This window comes from Cataglyphis hispanica, chromosome 22 (genome assembly GCF_021464435.1).
Source record: "Cataglyphis hispanica isolate Lineage 1 chromosome 22, ULB_Chis1_1.0, whole genome shotgun sequence".
NCBI lineage: Eukaryota > Metazoa > Arthropoda > Insecta > Hymenoptera > Formicidae > Cataglyphis > Cataglyphis hispanica.
Window position 1 is genome coordinate 4,539,295 of NC_065975.1, and position 19,381 is coordinate 4,558,675.

A 19,381-nucleotide genomic window follows, 5' to 3' on the forward strand; every position below is an offset into this window, starting at 1 on the left:
CGTCAAATAAATAAAAATTTATGTTATAAAATTTATTTCTTTTATTATTATTTAAATAAAACATTTTAACTAAAAAAACTGTTATACAAAATAGTTGTTTTAATTTCCTATAAAAATAATAATATTGAAAAATTGTGCCAACTGAATAAAAATTTGTATTATAAAATTTTTTTATTTTATTACTTCCAATATTAAAAAAAAATGTCAAGGACATAACCTGAGTAACTTTTCCTTATAAATTAATCGGCGATCTCTTATAGTTTCCGAGATATGCAATTTCAAAGTTTCACAGTTAATGCATTTTCTGTTATAAAATATGGAAAAATAAAGTTTGTTGTATTTGTGTAAAGCAGACATGGAAAAAGCGTTTGTTTCCATTTTCGGAGACAAAACTTCTTGGATTTTTCCACTTTTCACGCAAAGCGAGGTTCAACGCAAACCTATATGTCAAATTTTTTGAAAGTGGAGCCCCTCCGCAGAGGGGGCGGAACATATTATTTCCACACATATATTTTTTAACGCGTAAATATAAAGTGGAAAGTTATAAACTCATAAGGAACCATATGACTTATACTAATAGAGAGGCCATGGTGCGCGCAAGAAGGATCGACAAAGAGAGATATATTTTTCTGTCTCAAATGTGCTGTAGCGTACATATATACGCGGTTCGCGGTTGTGTGCATTGTCCCCTGCACTGCCGGAGCCGGTATGTTATCCTGGTTCATTGATCACGGAGTCACAGTTGAGACAGAATATATCCACCTCTCTATTGATCCTCCTCGCGCGGATTAGCCTATGCTTTGTATATAGGCAGGGTCCTTCCACTTAAGCTCTATGTGTGGAACCTTCGCATTAAAAAGTATATGTGTGGAGGCAGTACGTTCCGGCCCCCTACGGGGGCTCCACTATCAAAATATATATATATATATATGAAGGCTACATACAAGCGTGTAGATCACTCTTCTCACCGCTTCATCGTGCGCCTAATACCGCATTACGGTAGGACGTCTCTTCTAATATAATATACTAACGTCTATATAATATAATATACTAACGTCTCTTCTAATATAATATACTAAATATATATATATATATATATATATATATATATATATATATATATATTTGTATGCAGTACAATTCTTTTCTTGTCCAATCAATATAATCAAGTATATTGAACTAAGATATATTGCGTTATAATAAAATATATTATGTAATATAATAAAATATTTTATGTGAATATTACATGTATATATTTATAGGAAATCTTTTGTTCAGAATTAAATTTCCTATAAGATCTCAAAGTCTGGCTGAAACATTCGGGGCCACTCTGTATATATTTTATAATATATATATATATATATATATATATATATATATATATATTTATTTCAATCGCGACAGAATAATAAATAAGAACGCAACCGTGTATTGCAATATAAATCCTGTATTGCAATATAAATCCAATATGCGCCATCAGGTTGTGTTTGAATCTTATCAAAAATATTATTATACTTTGACTTATGTAAGATAACGTACATTTATGTATAAAGAATTTATGTATAAACAAGAATTTATGTATAAATTCTTTTTTTTAACTACCAACTTATCCTATGTACACTGTGCGTCAATGATTCGTTCCCTGAGATGAGGGGATACACAGATATACCAATGTTATCATGGATATATTTCTATATCCATGGTCTATTGGTGTATCCCCCAGTGTTGGGCGCTATTCAAATAAATTTTTAATTAAATAAAGCATAATTTGTTATTTGTTTTTCGTATTCATTTATTCGTTGTCCAATTTCAATTTGTTATTCGTTTATTTATTAATTTGTTATTCGTTTGTTATTCAAAGAAGGAAACTCATTATTCATTATTTTTTATTTTTTATTTGAAATAAATATTATTTCTTATATAATAATTTTTTAAATGATTGCTTTGAAAACTGTTCAAATATTTTCTTAATCTTTAAGGGAATTTTTTAACATTTCATCAACAATTGTCGTTTTCAATTTTTTTATAATTAGTTAATTCTTACAGTGACATAAACGTTAGAAAATCAAAGATCTTGCTGCAGAATATTTATTACCTACTTGGGAACTTGAGATAACAAAGTATTTGTTTTCTTTTTTGACGTAATTATTATTTTTTTAATACTTTTTATAATTTTTTATGATAGATTCTAAAATATCTATCGGATACACGATTGGAATGTCTTACAAAATACCCCGAAATATACGAAAATTATTTATGAAATTATTTATGAAAAACACATCGATATCTCTTTTACCTTAGGGAACGTATCATTGACGCGCAATGTCAACCGCATTGACAGCCGGGCACATGGTCATATTCGCGAAATTTGACGTCATAAAAGAAAATACATTGCCAATGATTTCAAAACAATTATCTTAACTAAATTATAAGCTCTTGTTACTTTCTATGACTGGTTGCAATCATTTGGAATTTTAAGATTGGAAGTTTCTTTAAATTTCTTCTGAAATAACTTTTTTAATAACCGGAATACTCATACACAAATCGCTTCTGGTATGAAATATTTTTTAAAACAATCATTTCATGAATAAAAGTAGCCTTTGGAATAAAATATTTTTTTTAATAACCAGAGCATACATTCAAATCGCCTCTAGCATAAAATGTTTTTTTTTTTTTAGTAATCAGAGCGTACATTTAAATTGCTTTTGGAAAATACCTTTTAAAAGCAACCAGCATAAAAATTAGGTCGCCTTTAGCTAATAAATACGTATAGACATACAGATATATACATGTGTATTACTACGTACATGTATATATATATATGTATGTATGTATATCGCGGATTGGCCTATCTTTTTTAATTAATTTCTTATTAATTATCGCAAAAATCGCGAAACGGTAGAGACACAATTCAAAATAAAATTGAAGATATAGATGATTCTGACGCGTAACAAATAGAAACATCTAATTTTGAAGATGCATGTCAGGAATTAATTACTAAAGCGCGAAGACTATCCATGATTGAACAGACTCGCTCCTCAAATGACTAAACATGCCCGCTCCTCAAATGGTTCATACGAATGCAATCTATTGTATACGAAGTTGGTAGTTCGTCTAGTGGTAAAACTACCTAATATTGACTTGCCAAAATTCGATGGAAATTACGAATGTTGGATTCCTTTTTGTGATTTCGAGTCGCTCATTGCTTCAAATATCGCATTAGCTAATGTACAAAAATTACATTATTTAAGATCTGCTTTGACGGGTGAGGCTGCGAGGATGATTAGTTCATTACAGATTACAAACGATAATTACGTGACAGCATGGAATTTGTTGAAGCAACGATTTGAAAATAAATGATTAATTATGCAATATCTTATTCAAATGTTACTTGATATTCCAGCTATCACTAAAGAGTCACATGCAAATTTTAAGTAATTAGTAGATAATATTTCACAATATACACAATCACTGATAAAACTCGGGCAACCTGCAGAGAGTTGGAGTACAATAATCATACACATTATTTTACCAAAGACTGACAAGGGATCTCGTTGAGAATGGGAGTCAAAGCGATCCATAATAGAAAATTTTCCTACATTAACCGTATATTTATAGATTATCTTATTAATCGCCGCGCCTTTTTAGAAGCGATGCGAATTGGGCGAATCAAAATTCGCAGAGTGCAAATGCAAATCACCATCGGAAGGATGATAAATACATTCCAGGCCATCATAAAAATGTAACGCAAGCTTATGTAGCCTTAAGTGATTCATCGTGCGTGATATGTTCCGGCAATCATGGGGCCTTCGGCCCCCCTCCTGCACTCACTCCGCCGGTAGGCAGGGTGGACCTGCTTTACAACTTATATTTTTTGTATAATGCATAGAATGTATCCGCTAGACACATAATAAAACCTAATTAAATACAAGCTCTAGATAATTATTGATGTTAATTATTTTAAAATCTATTCTTTTCAGTACAGTTATATCGTCCAAAAATAACGCCCCCCCGTAGGGAGGGGGGAACTCACTGTGTCCACACATATACTTTACAATACGCCTTTCGTTATGTCAAGGTGAAACTCACTATTCTTTTATACATGTTGTTCGAAAATTACGTGGTATACTTCTCTTTATTTATTAATAACTTTTAATTAAGCAACAACCGCCAGCTAAATCCTTCGGAATGTTGATCAGAGTCATGACCTTAACAACATATGTCAACATCACTATCCTGCGGAAGACCTGCGGGACCTTAATATGCATAATTACCTAAATAAGTATTATTTTTATTACTTAGCAAATATGGAAAATACATATAAAGTATATTATATAGATATATTATAGTAATAAAGTCGTGCGAGCAACCATTTAATTTTATATATATATATATATATATATATATATATATATATATCGCGCACGTCCACCGGATCTCTTTCCGATCGCTGAGCGCGGAAAACGCATCCGCGCTCAGCGATCGGAAAATCCGCGCCAGTCTCAAAACCTTAGAGCCGTACCGAAATCTCTAGAGGGGCATTATTTGTCGGACTTATTTCGTCTTTTTAATTTTATTATTATTTTATTATTTCGATACAACACAGGAGCCTTACCAAAGGAGCGGAAAACGGCCGCATCAAAAACAAGATCACAACAATTCGGAAAACGACCTTCAAGGGGACGAAAGGAAAAAGGAAAGGAATTATCAACCACCGAATTTGGGAGCGAGGCGAGAAGCGCGAGAGGACAAGGAGGATCCTTGCGCCTTGACGCAGGACCATGCGGAGACGTGCCCCGAAGGACCCCGAAGAAGCACCATCGCCGCGAGGCACGGCGGGAAACAAGGAGGTCAGCGAAGGACACCGTTGCGTTCCTCATTTTCGAGATCCCCGCGGGATTCGCCAAGGCCCTCTCCGAAGGGTCCCGTGAAAACTATTGATCGCGATCTCGAGAGTGCACGTGCCCCCGGTACGATCATGAGCGTGCCGCCGGACGGCTGCCTCGTGTGTTATCGTGTGATTGGTGATAATACGCACCGGTTGCGCATCCCCGGCTGGCCCGGCATTACCGATTCTAGATCGCGGTGTTCCCGGGTCAGACTGGTGCGAGCGTGAGCGAAGGTTAGACGTGTTTTTGAGTGAAAGCGAATTACACGAGCGAAACAAGCGTGGGTGTGCGAGGAGAGATCCCGGCCGAGAGCGAGGAGTGCGATAGTGGTTGCGGCAGGACCCCGAGAGGACGAGACCGAGCGAGGAGAAGCTGCCGAACCTCCGGACTTCCGAGAGGAGAGCATTGTTGCCGGTGAGGTTATCCCACTACATAATAGCCACGCGTGATCGCGATCGGAATCGTTTGTTCTGTCGTCGTGGCCACGATTTTATGTGATTTTTGGGTTCGAGCTCAGCTTGGAATTATTGGTGTTTATCGCGTGGGCGTTAGCGTCATTTCGATTGTGATACGGCCACGTCGGCAAGCGATTCGAGCCCCGAAGCATCTCGAGGATTGGATTCGATTAATATTGCGCGTTTTATACCGTCAGTATTGTCTCTCTGGAGATTGTGGATCGAGATTACTGCGTAATATAGTAGTCGCGTAATTTCTCGCCCGTCTAGCGTCTAAGTCGTGTAGGTCGCCGAATGTGAGTGTTCGCGATTATGTGTCTTGTTGTTAACCGTGTGTGTGTGCGTTTTGCGCGAATATTTCTGTCAATTATTTTCTTTGCCGAGTCATATGCGTTAGGATGAATGAGTGATAGAGTGCTTTCGCGGATGATACGAAATATCATATTGAGCGCTGCGAGCTAGATCTGCGCGGTGCATATTACGGGTGCATTGGATGCATGTGGTAACCGTACGGCATGTTAGAATAGCAAGCGAAATATTATCGATCCACGAGGGGTTTGATAATCGATCCAGTATAATTGCGCTCAGGCACAGGCCCGATCGACCCTGATTTAACGGCGTCTTATTTTTTGTGGCGCTAAGTCGTTTCTAACTGCCAGTCTCGCTTCCGCGAATTTATTGACCCGGACATACCATCGTTAATCTTTGTTTATCATTCGGACACATCTTTTCTAAATTAATAAAACTATTATATTTCCTTGTTACGCTTCACGAATTTAATTTCTTTTACGTGTATTTGTTGTTCTGTCTGTGTCGCCTCTTGCCTTCATATATCGTTCGCCCAACGTCCGCCCTGCCTCTCTATCGATAGATGAGCTAGTCCGCCTGCGACGAAATCGACTTCTTTCTTCGCGTCTTTTTCGCGTCTATCTCGCGTATTTGACGAATTGATACGTGCAAGACCGTATCTGGCGCCCAATCTAAATTCTCGCGAGTTTTAAGGTTTCGTGGCACGCGCGGAACACCTTCCACCCCGTTCCCTCCCGGCGTGTAACCACTTGTCCATTCAGAAAGAAAGAAAGAAAGAAAGAAAGCTTTATTTATAAAGCGCTCTGGGACAAAATCCCCTCAAGCGCCATAAATACTAATACATAAGTAATACTAATACATTTAAAATTACAATGTGTGCGCAATGTTCTTAAACATGTAAAGAAAGTGTTTATGCATAAATGTGGTTTATAATCAACAATCTTAAGGCATGCCAGAGAGAGATGCAATAGTATACTAAGCATTCAAGAAACATCTCCCTATTTATATCCCAATCCATGAAGAGGCACAGACAAGCAACCGCGAATATAACTTTTGTTTAAAATTCGCCAGTGTTGCCGTACTCCTAATAGACTGAGGGAGACCATTTCAAAATCTAGCCGACGTAAGTCTAAAAGACCATTTATATAATTCAGTTTTACATAGTGGCAGAAATAGCCTATCCCTCGGAGCCCTAGTGGCACGGTCGGATGTTGCGATCCTACAGTTGGAGTGCAGAAGACTTGATTGCTTAGTTTCCAATATCTTATACAACAAGCATCCAACAAAGTAAGCTCTTCTAGCATCAACCTTGAGCCATCGTAGCCTTTCATAATAAGGTGTAATGTGCTCATCAGTCCTTACGTTGAAGATAAATCTGACGCAAGCATTCACCGCTCTATGAAGTCTCAGACTTTGCTCGGTTATCATGTCCGTGTAAGCCGCACAGCAATAATCAACATGTGGGTAGATAAGTGAAATGACGAGCTTAGATTTGCTTCCGGCAATAGGTACCTGCAAAGTTTTAATTGATATAAAGCAGAATGGATTCTGTTTGTCATATTAGTAACCTGCTTCTTCCAAGATAAAGTATTCATGATCATGACACCAAGATATTTAACAGATGTAGAATATTAAATCGTGGATCCATCCACTCTTATCGCAGGAAGTGTACTCGGATCAATGGCTTTGACAAATCTCGATGTTACCATAATTATAGCCTGAGTCTTATTTGAGTTTAAGATGAATCTGTTAGTACTAGATCATCCAAGAATAGCATCAATGTCTTCATTGACCTTCCGGATGGTGTGAGATAAATCTCTTGGTTCACAATGGATGTGGGCTTGGAGATCGTCAGCATAAAAATTGTACTTGCAGTGCTTGATCACATGTCTAAAATCAGCTAGATACAGAGTGAAAAGCAAGGGTCCCAACACAGAGCCTTGCGGCACCCCAACCCTGACGGGAGACGGAGATGAGGTTGTACTCTCTATGCAATCTTTAACCGCCTGAGTCCGCTCAGTCAAGTAAGAGTGTATCCAACGCAGGACACTCTCAGAAAAGTTTAAGTTCTTCAATTTCTTGATTAGCAAAAAATGATCCACCCTATCAAAAGCCTTCGAAAAATCGAAGAAAACAGACACAGTGACCATCCTTCGGTCAGTCGTACGTCTCATCTCGTCCAGCATCCTAATCAGACAAGTTTGCGTAGAGTGGTTGTTCCGATAAGCAGACTGACACGGATCGTATAAGCCAGAGTCCTCCAGATAGACACGAATCTGCGCGCAAACCAATCGCTCCAACGCCTTCGACAAGGTAAGAAGTATAGATATTGGTCGATAATGTTGCACCAATGTAGGATTCCTGACTTTAGGTATCGGACAGATAAGAGCCGATTTCCACTTCACAGGGAAAACACATTCATCAAGGAGAAATTGAATAGATGCTCCAAAATAGGCAGTGTACAGTGGATTGTCAGTTTCAACAATCTCAAGGAGATGCCATCTCCACCCACCGCATTTGATTTGGCCCTGGAAACCACTCTCGCGATGTCCCTCGGCACTACATAATTCCAGTGGAGGCTCCTGTCATCAAAGTCCCGCTCAAGAATATTCGTCAAAGAGCCGTCCTCCACATAATCAGCATGTTCTGCATTATGTCCAAAAAATGCATTAAGCTCTTCAACAGAGTGCGAAAGACGCCCTCCGGTGTCCCTGGCCTTAATAAGACCCTGATGTCTCAACCTGCCCCAGACCTCAGATGCCTTGCCTTCCCGATTGAAGATGTTGACATAATATTGGCGCTTTGCAGAACGCACAAGATTCACTGTGTTTTTGACGACGATCCCTTTTCCCGCATCTCCCGACCGACGAATCGTACTCCCGTTCGCCGGCGCAACGGAATATCCGCGCGACAGAGAGATCGCAACGGCGGACGCGTGTCGGGTTTGTGGAGGGAAAAGTCGTCGCAATATATATATATATATATATATATATATATATTTAGTCGGTCGGTCGGTTTGATAATATAACCCGGTATAATGAATCGGGCAGTCTGGCGTGATATAATTGCCCAATATAACGAATCGGTCGATCGGACGTGATATAATCACCCAGTATAATCGGTCAGTCGGTTTAACAGGATAACTCTGTATGACGAATCGGTCAGTCTGGTGGGATATAATCACCCGATACAATCGGTTGATCCGTATCGTGGTGTTCTTAATCTAACGCCGTCTCAGCAACCGGGAAGCCCAGCATAACCACGAGAAGCCCATGGCCTGGTGTAACGGTGTGACGGGATATGCCGTTCCAGCAATCGGGAAGCCCGACCTAATCACGAGTAGCCCGTGACCTGGTATAGCGTGGGTATTTGATAAGCATCTGCCAGAAACTGGGAAGCCTGGCTTAACAACGAGTAACCCGTTGCCTGATTTCTGCGGAGTTTCAGATCTTGGTTTGGTCAGGACTTAGGATCAGGAATTGATAGCGATACGCTCGCCGAGCTGCCTTATGTACCCGGCGTGGCTCTCCCACTCATGCGATTCCGCGCGTGGTAGAGCGGTCCTTCCGATAGGATTCGCCTGACAGGTGCGAGCGTTTAGGGATGCCATAGGCGCCGTGCCTCAATGTGAGGTTAGTAACGGTATCGTTACAAGCATAAATCTGAACAATGTGTAATGTGTAATGAACAAGCGATTAGAAAAAGATAGAATGAGCATATGATTCAAAAAAAAAGATACGAAAGAGTAACAGTGCATGCACACATATACTGACTCTACACGCGACATGGAAAACATATAATAAGGATGATATCAGATTGTCTCTCCTTGTCATCCACGACTACTCTTCTTGTCTTTTCCTTAACATCCAGCAATTAATCTATTTTACTAATCTGTTTTACTCTTCTATATAAATATTGCACATATACAAAAAATTATTTTCATAAACTTTATTCTTTTATATTAATTCTTTAAATTCAATTTTAACAATTACAAATTCTATTTCGTACAATATAATTCATGGAATTGGTTCACTTTGTACATATAACTTACAGAAAATTTATAACACTTAAATATTGTTACGAGTCGACAATTATAGACACTATAATGATAAAAGTAAATAAAAAAGACTATGATTTTCAAACTTTTTTTCTATTTCGGTATAAAATTGATTGTCCCATAAAATATTAATGTATGTACTTTAGTACAAAAGTATTTATAATTTTGTATAGCCATTACAAAAATTAATACAATTAAAAAAAATGTTTGCTCGGTAAAATAGATATTGTCAAGATCCTTTTAAAATTTCACATTTTTGACATCCTCCAGACCAATAAAAAAATTTCTCTCTAAAAATTCAACTCAAAACTCACTCCATAAACTACAATATTTTGCATAGAAAATGCTTTTCTTTCAAAATTTTCATACAATTTTTTTAAGGAGTTACGATTTTAAAATCTATATTTTTTAGAAATAAAAAAATAAAAAATTTGTTTAGATAGCGTGATTAAAGTTCAAATTTCAAATTTTAAAATGCTTTTTTAATTTTTTGTTTACGATGATTTTTTCGAACTGAATTTGAGAGATTTGAAAATAGTCCAATTTTTGGAGTATAAAAAGTGTTTTCTATATTTTTTTTTTTAATAAATGTTTCCTATATTTTTTATATATACAGGATATTTCTAAATAAGTGTGAAAATTTTTAGATGATTCTTTGTCGAAAATTAAAGAGGATCTTTCATATAAGCATATTCTTTTATATTTTTCCCTGAAGAGTTACATTCCTCCAAAGAAAGAAGTAAAAATTAATTTTTTTTTTCAAATTTTGATAAGGTTAGAAAAATAAAATTTGATAGATATTTTCTACTGATAGAAAGGATTATTAATGTTTTTTTTTAATCTTCCCGTATCGTTATAAGAGGATAAAACTAACAGCCTCTATTCAATTTTTTAACGGATCGGAATATGATCATCTAAAAATATGCATAAGAAAGTTTGATTTCCTTTAGAAACATTTTTATTTTTTTATTTTTTTCATAAAATCAATAGTTTTTAAGAAAAAAATAAAATACATTATTATGCACAGCACCTTCTCAGACAGCACAAAGATGTCCTTAGTCTAAAAAACATCTAGGATCTTGAGAATATCCCGTTTTAATCTTCGAATCTTCTCTGGATGAATAAAGTTAAACTTTTCCTAAGGAAGAGTAAATGATGGCCGAATACTAGCCTCTAGAGAATTCAGGAAGATCCTGTGGAACATCTTAAGGATTTCTATGGGATATGTTAAGGATATTTTTCGTACGTTTCAGGGAGAAAATTCTGAAAATTACGTTCTGTTATTTATTGCCAATACTGAAAATAATTCACTTTCTTGATATTTTCGTAGCCTACATGTGTAACGGGCCGCTTCACGTGCGGTCTCGCGTGCACGGACAACGCAATCGGGATCAGGATTCGTGAAGGATTTGAAACACAATAGGATGTGAGTTGATATGTACGTTGTTTATTTGCCACTCGATGGCAATGATCAGCTGTTACAATGTGTTATGAATTGATACAATGATACTCGCGATGTTTTGACGCCGGTCTAGACTGTGTTTTGCGCGTCTAGTTAAATGGTCCGGCTCGTGGCGCGGGGCGCGTGCGGTGAGGCGGGCGCGTGTCGTCTGTTTGCGCTTGTAGGCGCGAGGTGCGCGCGGTAAGGCGGGCGCGTGTTGACAACGTGTGTCAGTACTATCGATATCTCGCTGGATGATACCGTGTTAGATACGCGAGGTAAGGTACGTATCGTATACGTATCGTATGCGTATCGTATGCGGCCGGGTGTTCGGCGCGAACTGCAGGGTAGCAGCCTGCAGTAGGTCTTATGCGTCGGTGTCGATGACGCGGCGCGTGTTCCCAGACAATGATCGTGGAATGCGTTGTCGCGTGGAGTTCGAACGGTCAGTTGTATGGATCTTAAGGGCTTGAGAATACTCGAGGAAAGCGGCGAACTCGTCCTTTACGGAGGTGTTCGGACGGGATTCGTTTCGAGAACAGGTAGTCGAGAATTCTCGACGGAGGCTGCGAACTCGTCAACCTCCTGGTCACTGTCTTTAGACGTTTTGAAGCAGTTTCTGGTATATCTCTCAAGCGTACTGCTCGAGCGGATTCAGGTACTGGTCTGGTACGGTCTGGTGGTCGGTCGGGCTTTTTATACCCTTTCGGAGCGGTCGCGACACCCGCGCCGTTTACATCCCCCTCGGGGTGGGGGAAACGACGCGGGGCCTCCGGCGTTGAGCGTTCGGCGTTCGGCGGAAACGTTCGGTGCCGTTCGGCGCTTGGTTGTTTATGATAATGACAAACACTAACGGTGGTGTTTGTCATAAACATTTCTTTAAAAATAGGGCGCTAAGCGCCTCTGCCCCTGCCCGGCTGGTGTTCGCCGGGCGGCAGACTTCCGACGGGCGACGTGGGGAACGATGGGGGGATGCATCGTTACACATGAATATTTTTAATTATTTCGGACATTTATCTATTTCTAAACAATCCAATATCTAATTCCTTATATTGGGATTGCATCAGAAATTAGATTAATAAAAATAATTACACTTTTAATCTTCTGCTAGTTGCTCTTTGCAAGCTTTATATAATTTTCATGACTGAAATTCAAATACCAGATAAACGCATTGCACATCGCATAGCGGTAAACAAACGAATTAGCCGCTGAATACTATTTTTTGTGAAGTTTTTGGCATGTTGCAAGAATGCATTGTACAGCATATTTCTTATGAATGATGAAATGTTAAATAAATAATAATTTTGGATATATGAAAACGCGCGCATCAAATTCAATTATTAATATTAAACAAAATTAATGTTATGAATTAATTGCCAGATAACATATGTAGATATATCGTCTAGAAATCCAAAGGACATCAAATATAATAGACAAGACAGATATCTTACTGACATCCAGGTTATCCAGTGAACATTTATAGGACTTATTTATTAATACTTATTATAATACTTAAGATTTCTAAATTATATTAAATAGCCCATATAAATAAAAGTAGTCATGTATGTATATTAAATTTTTATAAAATATATTTATAATAATATCTTAATACGTCCTACATATGTCCTGTACCGTCGTGGACTTATTCAGGATGATCCTGAAGATGTCTTGTGCTGTCTGACTACTAAATGGCATAGGTTTTGAGTTACGAAAAATTGAACTTTAGAATAAAATTTAAAAAAAAATTATAGTAAATATTGAAAAAAATGAAAAACAATACAAAATTATAATAAATATTGAAATCGATCGTCTTTGACCCCTCCCTCTTTGAAAGAGTATAACTTCTCAGGGAGGGACATAAGAGTATGTATTTATATGAAAGACCTCTCTTAATTTTCGACAAAGAATAATCTCCTAAAATTTTTCGCACTTATTTAGAAACACCCTGTATATAGCTATTCATTAAGGGGATATATTTTGTTTTTCTATTTTTTCATTATAAATATATTGCTACAGCGCGAAAATTCTCTTTACACGATAAACTATCTATTGTTGAGTTTGAGATTATTACTATATTACAAAAATAAAAAAAAAGTTTGATAAATTCTTCCGCAAAAAGAATAAATAGTAAAACTCTCGAAGTTGGGCCTATGACCTTGACCTTGACATATGTTGCCAAGGAGGTTCTTCTGAGTAATTTTCCGCAAAAATTAAGTGGCGGACAGCATTAGTTTAGAAGATATAGCAAATTAAAGTTTTATATGTGGAACACTACCCCCTGCTTACAGTGCGGAAAGAGGTATATAATTAAATTAGAAATATATTTGGGTTAAGTTATATTTTCTGGAAGTGGAACACCTTTCCGTGGCGGAGGGGGGGGGGGATCCATTGCGCCCACGCATGTACTTTGCAAGACGAAGTGAAGTTCTCTTTAATGCTTTATAACTTTTGAACGGAACGTAATCGCTACTTTCTTCAAGCTCAGAATCACTCAGGATGATGATCTTGACAACATATTTCAAAATCAAAGTCATACATGAGGTTGCCCTTTTTCTGTATAATTACCTTTTTATATAATTGTATCTTCTAATCTAATGACGTCCGCCACTTAATTCTTGCGGAAAATCACTCAGAAGAACTTCCTTGACAACGTATGTCAAAATCAAGATCATCGGCGAATAAGCCCAACTTAGAGAGTTTTACCGAATAGATGAAAGATTGATGTTTTTTAAACAACATAAGAGAAAACAATTACGCATGTAGACTCATTACTGCTTGACTAAACTCATTGTTAAAATTTACAAGAATTTTTATGCCGTATGCATTATTTATTATTTTATCCATTACATGTCAATTATAAAAAATTTATGATAAAAAAACATCAAAAATTATAATTATATAAAATAATTAATAATAGAAATTAAATATTTTAATACAAAACTGTAATTCAGATAAAATAAAATAGCAAGATAAAATAACATCAAAATTATGGCAAGAAACAATATACAACAATTATTTGTTGTATTATAAAATATATTTTTATATTACAATCATGAATATTATTTCTTTTTTGTATATTAATTTTTATTTTACAAAGATAATGATGTATTATTTATCAACGTTACGTGTTTGTGGTCAAATAAAAATTCTAAGAGCCCATTTTGCAAGCTTAGATATTACATGTCCACAAATCTACGATCGTTTCAACAAACTTTTACAGAGGCATATTTACCTGATAGGAATGACCAGAAAACTTGTTGAAATAATTAGTCCTATTTTATTATCAGAACTCTTCGTTATAAGCACATGTATTTGCATAAATATTAAATTACTTAATACTATTTTGCATAAAACATATAAATTATTACATATTATAAATTATGTAAGTTATGTAAGAAAATCTCTATATGTTTAGCAAGCAAATATTTCATTTACACAGGATTTTAGTTTATCATAGTATTGAAAAACAAAGACACTATTACAATTGGACAAAGTTTAATGGCACAAACTGTTTTTATGATAAAACTATCAGTGTATAATTTTATCGGAAGTTATCTGAAGTCCATCAAAAGTTCCAAATGGAAGATATAGGCTACTCTATTTATCAATATGCTTGGTATGAATTTCCGATCAAACTGTCGAAAAATCTAGTCTTCATTTTTATTAGACAGAAACTCCAGCCATGTGTCAAACTGGGAATTTTATTGCGATAAATTTGTCAACTTTAGTAAACATTTTGAAGACTTCTTTTTCATATCTGTCTATACTTCGTATAATGGTTGATGTATAAAATATAACATGTGTAAGTATAAAGTATTTTTAGAAAGTATAAATTTATAACACGTTTGACAAAATAAAAAAATAACTAAAATGTCATAATTTATTCGAATGTTTTATCAATAAATTGTTAATTAAAACCGCATTAAATTATCAATTATTGCAATCATTGAATTATTATATTATTGTGGCGAGATAAAACTTCTTGACGATATTATTCACTTATATCGCATTATATTTTTTCGGTATGTTAAGTGCGATGACGTGCAACATAAAGAAAAATTATTCGCTATGCATTTTCACTTCGGACAGATTGAATCTATACTATTTAATTTAACGGATAACCAGATGAAATAAAATGTAATATAGATGCGTTGGAGCAAAACGCACACGGCTTTTTTTTAACATTCACATAATAAAGAATTAGTTGCTCCATGGACGACAACAATTAAGAATCTATCACATAAATTTTTATTCAAGGAACATATTGCGTGACTTATATTCACTCATTTCATAATGCTTTAAGAGTATCGAAGCAAACTGATGAGCATGTATATCTGTTGAATAAAAAATGAATCGTAATACCAGCATTTTGTGTCAACATCGTCGGTTATTTGACTTTAAGCATAGAGGAAATTTGATAACATAATATTTCTTAATATCCCTAATGAATAAAAAATAAGTTGAAATACCTGCGTTCTATCGATATAGCGAGCAGATCATCGGTTATTGGCATTAGTTAGTCGTTATCTCGACAATGGCAAGCGAACAGTAGAAGAACGATATCGCATACGCAATGATCCCTTTCAAATTGATTACATGGCTTATCGGCGTATGGCCACTTCAAGTTTATGACGTTTAATCGCTATTGCGTTGTGCCTTAGGCACTTGTGCGATAAGTATCTCTGCGAACTCGAAGTTTATTGATACAATCGCGACTGTTCAAAGACTATAAAGAATATTTTCTACATTGAAATTGCAACGCTCTAAAGAACATTTTAGCATAGCGATGAGAATATCAAGATTTTATATTTTCCCTTTTCGATAACTTATATGGCGAAACGCTTTTATCAGCTGCAATAATATTTTAAATGAGTTCTTAATCAATACAGTTGTAAGTTGTTGAAAAAATTTAAGAATAAGAAAAATTTGTTTTTTAACTTTCATAATTTATGTTTATATTTCCTTTTAATCATGTAAAAAAATAATGATTTTTTTTGTATAAAAACTATGCATTATACGTTACTTATTTTATTATTCCATCATAACAATTGTATGTGAAACAAATTTGATAAATAATATGTTACAAAATATTGTAAATTTTAAATAACAATTTTAAATAACAACAAATTTACTTGTGTAGAATTTTTTGTGTTTTATATTTTGAAGAAATGTGTTTTATATTATGTTTCATTTTTAAAAAATTTTCTATTTTACACAAATTTAGGTTATATGTATATTATTTTATTGTTAGTAATATTTTTCTTTCTTTTAAATATTTTCATATTAAAGAATTACGTACATATAATCAAATATTCAAATAAAATAACTCGGGGGATGATACAAGAGAAAATAAAACAAATCAAAAATATTGTTATTATATTTGTATTTGTTTATAATATAAATCTAGATCTTTTATTAATTTAATATTAACAACAATAAAAATTTTTAATAAAAAATATGGGTAAGATGCCGGAGAACTGGATAAGATATCATCATTCCGTAATTATTAAGTTCTTTGAAAGATACTTAAGATAAAAGTACTTTGATAAAGATTCTTTGATAAGTAACTTGGTGGCGATATCTGCATGTCGGGATAGAATTTTCCTCGACAAAAATGCGGTGTTTTATCACAGTAAACATTAAATATAAAAATTATAAAAAAAGATATAAAACACATGCAAATGATTGTAACGAATAGATTACATGATTCAATAAAAATATTAATTTGAATAAATCTATTCACACTTGAGGTGTACTTATATATAAGTATTGTATAGCAATAATCTTGTATTATATTAGGTTGGTGCGAATGAAATGTCGGATTCTTAAGTGAATATATTAAACTGCATATCTTTTTCCAAAAGCTGTTTATTTAATCAAAATATGCTCCATTTACTTCAATACACTTTTCCCAACGAGATTTTAATGCATAGATGCCTGTCTTGAAGAAATTCTGATCTTTAGAATCAATGAACTCTGATATGGCATTTTTCAGACTGTCTTCATTTTCGTACTGTTTAGCCCGTAAAAACAGTTCTAAATGTTTAAATAAATGAAAGTCGGTTGGCGAAAGATCCGGTGAATAAGGTGGGTGCTGCAAAATTTCATATTTTAATTCATTTAATTTCGCAATTGTTTTGTACGATATATGCGGCCGAGCGTTGTCGTGGAGAAATATTGGGCCATGCCGATTAACAAGTGATGGGCGTATAATTTTCAATTTTTCATGCATTTCTTCAATGTACTGGCAATACTTTTCGGCTGTAATTGTCATTCCAGTTCGAAGGAATGAGTAGTGTATTACTCCAGTCACATTCCACCAAACTGTGATTAAAATTTTCCGTTGATGAAGTGATGGCCGTGGAGTATGAGCACAAGCCTCATCCCTATCAAGCCACCGAGCATACCTTTTCCTATTGTCGTAAAGAACCCATTTTTCATCACAAGTAATGATCCGATCGAAAAATGGATCTCGATTAAATCGGGTTAGCAATGATGAGCGTACGTTCAAGCGATCCAGCTTATTTCGCTCGGTTAGTTCGTGCGGTATCCACTTATCCATTTTTTCACCTTGCCAATTTCAGAAAGATGTCGCAATATTGTTGTATGGTCAACTTCCATTCTGGCAGCAAGTTCCCTTGAAGAAACAGTTGGATTCGTTTCCACCAATGCTTTCAGAGCATCATTTTTCACAGACGTTTCGGGTCTTCCACGCGGTTCATTTTGCAGGGAAAAATCACCAGACCGAAATTTTTCAAACCAACGCTGCACTTTTCGATCGTTCACAGTATTCTCCCCAAACGCCTGGTTTATATTGCGTGCAGCTTTTGCAGCATTATTACCAAGTTTATACTCATATAAGAAAATTACACGAATATCGGTTGAATTCATATCGGTGCAAAATTCAAAGCAAATAACAAAAGGAAACACTTTTGAGAAAATCTTCTTTGCTAAAATGTGACTCTGGCAATGGACAGTACGACTATAAACCAGGTTATGTCAAAAACAAAAGCATAACAAAAACAGGGAGACAAACGTTCACATTTAAAGAAAATCCGACATTTCATACGCACCAACCTAATAGAATACTATATGGTATGATTTAAAATTGCCTTTTTTAACTTATCTTGATTAATTTAAAAATATAGCATAAAGAATCGATAACGTACTATCGGTTTGTCATCTACATTAAAAACGATCAGCTGAATAGATTAGTGATATCCTTCATTGACAAGATTATAAATTGCGAAAAAATGTCATTTGACATGTCATCTTTCTCCGAGTTGTCCTATATATATGTGATTATATGTTATATAATACTTTACAATTATAAATCAATATAAAAAAAAATTTTCTTACATGATATTTTATAAAGTGAAAGACGTAGAGGAAAAGAGAAAAAAAGAGCTAGAGAAGGAAAAGGAAGAGGAAGAGAGAGAGAGAGAGAGAGAGAGAGAGAGAGAGAGAGAGAGATTGAGCGAGAGTAAAAAAGAGAAAAAAAAACATGAGAGTGTAAAAATAGCATTCAAATATTTTTTTTAAATAGAAATATGTATTAGAAAAAATTTATTAGGTTAGAAATGATATATATATATATATATATATATATATATATATATATATTTACAAAATATCATATACGAGAAATATGTATTAACAGAGTCTAGTTGTGATCTTGCCCTCTATGGAGCTATATATGGGTTGTACTGACATAGAGCTAAACATAGACTGTCTGATGTTAATCTGTTGCGGAGTTCTCGGTGTGCTGAAGACGATATGGTTCCGCATTTATTCAGATAGTTTAATTACCAATTACGCTTCTGCTTTAAACGATTATCTGACGATTGACAACACAAGAGATCGTGATATTATGCGAAAACATACTTTTATAGGAAGGATTCTTTGTTTTTCTATGTTGAGCTTTTCTTACTTTAGTTGTATAATATATGGGATAAATCCTTTTTTGAATTACGATCAAAGTAATCAGATTAACATAACAAACAAGGACACGATGTTGGAGTATACAGTTCCTTCAAGATGCGTTCTGGAATATTTAAATTTTCCAGCCAACATGTATCAATTCATTTGTCTTGTCGAAACTGTTATAATGATACTAGCAACTACAGCTAATCTTGGTAATGATTATCTAATTTTTTATAGATATTTTGTGTTTTATTCCGTATTACTACAAAACAAGAATTTTTTTATTAAAAAATATATTACTACAATG

The 19,381-nt window shown here is 35.0% G+C and overlaps 1 pseudogene; it reads left to right on the forward strand.

Moving 5' to 3' along the window:
* LOC126857729 (uncharacterized) overlaps window positions 1-19,381 on the forward strand; it is a 38,341-nt pseudogene that overhangs the window by 14,025 nt on the left and 4,935 nt on the right.